Source organism: Psammomys obesus, unplaced genomic scaffold, assembly GCF_907164565.1.
Source record: "Psammomys obesus unplaced genomic scaffold, mPsaObe1.curated_primary_1811, whole genome shotgun sequence".
Classification (NCBI taxonomy): domain Eukaryota; kingdom Metazoa; phylum Chordata; class Mammalia; order Rodentia; family Muridae; genus Psammomys; species Psammomys obesus.
The window spans coordinates 13,642,465-13,645,014 of record NW_026596051.1 but is presented as its reverse complement, the minus strand read 5'-3'; the positions used below and the strand labels follow the sequence as shown (position 1 = coordinate 13,645,014).

The 2,550-nt window shown below is 50.0% G+C and overlaps 1 protein-coding gene across 2 annotated transcripts in view; it reads right to left on the bottom strand.

The window, feature by feature from the left end:
* The window catches only part of Gck (glucokinase), a 36,652-nt gene that overhangs the window by 10,180 nt on the left and 23,922 nt on the right, over positions 1–2,550 (bottom strand). The gene's annotated exons all lie outside the window — the stretch shown is intronic.

Sequence of the window (2,550 nt, the reverse complement as noted above, 5' to 3'; positions counted from 1 at the left end):
GGGTTAGGGTTAGGGTTAGGGTTAGGGTTAGGGTTAGGGTTAGGGTTGCCTTCAGTTCAAGATTCTTCATAAAAGGAGCCAACACTTCAGGCTGGGATCTCTGAAGCAGATAGGACTATGGATGGCCCAGGTGACTGGGCAGTGTGTGGCTGAACTATCTGGCTGATGAGGGTTCCAAGTGATCCGTGCCTTCTTCATGGAATGGAGGAGAACTTGCTCAGAGTTTAGCAGGTCCTTGTGAGACTGTAATAAATGGTAACAGCTGTTTCTTATTTTACAGTGGAGGAGGATTGGCAGGGCTAATGTTTGTGCCAGCATATTTATACAGATGTTGGGAAGAGCCAGTGTTCTGCCTGGGACCCAGGCAGCAGCCATGCCCGAAAGTGTCTCTGAGAGCGTCTGGTCACCACTGAAGCCAATACCACATGTCCAGTGGACCATGTACTGTCTCTATCAAGATTTAATTTTGATTCATCATCTTCAGGATATAGATTATACAGACAAGTCACAGAAGTACACTATGAAAGGAGAGCCACAGACACACCCTAATGCCCTGCATTCACCAGCAAGGCCATGATGAATAAACCCAAGACAACCAGCACCACCCTGCCATCTTCTGCCGCCTTTCCAGAAAAGGAGGCAGAACTCTCTGGCACTGAGTCCCATTCCCATAAACACAATTGCTTCTGTCCTGTGGATCTGCCAACGTTTAAAATAATCTTTAAAATTAAGATCCTTCTACAGGAAGCCTGGATTTCCAACGAACTAGGTCTGCACGCTCACTGAGGCTCTAGAGAAATGGGGAGCCTGCCCCCCAGTGGTAGAACCTGGCCTAAGTCACCCGGCTTCATAGACCTCATTCTGAGCGTTGGCCAAACTAGGGGTGCTTCAGAACTTCTCGTATTTACCCAGACCACTGCGGCTAGAACACCCCACAAACGCTTCTATGCCTTCCCTAGTCCTGGAGGGACTAGGTTGGAGGGTGGGTGCTCGAAGGTGCGTAGGCTGCAGTAGCTAAGGGGCTCTCTGTCCTTGCTGTGGAGAGTGCAAAGCTGACTCCAAAGCTGAGTCCCATCCTCGGAGACAGAGGCCCCTTCCTCAGAGTGCATTGGGTCTGAAGATGTCCATCCTAGCACCAGGTGAGTGTGCAAATGGGTGGGGGTGGGGAGGGCCTGACTAGAAATGGCTTCACGACCCTTTAGGCTGTGTGTATGGGAGTGGGAAAGGGGCATCATTCCCCGTGGATTTTGCACAGGAGCAAGGTCTGTGGGCCAGGCCCACTGTAGGGGATGCACCACATCCCTGAATCATTCCAAGACACTCCCAGGATGTTGAATACAGACTGTACAAACCCTCCCCACAAGCCCACAAAGCCAGGAGCGCAGAGCGGGGCCATAAGTAGATGCCTGGACTCGGAGCCCACACACACCCATTGGGCTGCTTCCTGCACGATTTCGGGACCTGACTTTGGCAGGCGTCCAGTTAGCCACTCTGTCTCTCAGGATGTGTCGTGTTGCAGGGAGACCCTGTTAACTTTCTAGCTTCTTTCAGGGACCTTGTCAGAAAAGTCACAGGACGCATAACCAAGGTTCAAGGTCTCAAGAAAACAGCGATTTTCCCGAGGGAGGACTCCCCTACCCTGAATTCCCTGAATAGCAGCAGCAGGTTTCCTTGGCTGAAGCCAGCTATGAGCGGCAGGTGTGCATGGGATGTTACATGAGAGAGGGGAGCTGAGAGCACGTTTGCTGTTTATGCCTGTCTGGCAGCTGTTCGAGGCCAGTGCTCATGGAGAGTCACTGGAAAGAATTATGTGACACTGGAGTCGGGCTGGGTGGTGAGGAGAGGAAGCAGGTATCAGGGTGGGCTGAGAGAGCGCAGCTGTTTCCTAGAAAGTGGGGAAGTTGCAGAGAGAGAGGAAAAGGGAGTGACCCCAACAACTGTGAAAGGCCTAAAGACTCCTGGCTCCAGAGCCGGGCTTCTTGGGACAGGGTGAAAGTGGGTGGCGTTAGCTGCCTCTACAATCTGGGTACAGAGACAGTGAGTACAGGACAGGGATGTGGTCAGGTGTAGAGGACAGACACATCTGCTGAAAGCTTAGGGCACAGGGGTTTTAGGAGGACCACACACAGGACGCTAACCACGCAGCTGAAGCAGGCATCCGTTGGGACTGGCATCCTGGAAACTGATCTGCGCATGCCACCCACCTGCCTGCACTTAATTGTCTCAGGCATGTATGGCTGGCCGTGTGAGGGCAGGGTTCAGGGGAACAGTGGAGATACACACTTGAAAGTCCGCAGGGTGGAGATGTTCTTAAGGCTACATATCTGGATGAGGTCACAGTTTGGATAGCAAAGTGGGAGGGATAGAGCTGGCAGGGCTAGGTGCCCTGAGAAGGCTTTGATATTTTACCTTAGAATGCAGTGAAAATAAATAAATAAATAAATAAATAAATACATACATACATACATACATACATACATAGATAGATAAATAAAATAAAATAAAATAAAATAAAATAAAATAAAATAAAATAAAATAAAATAAAATAAA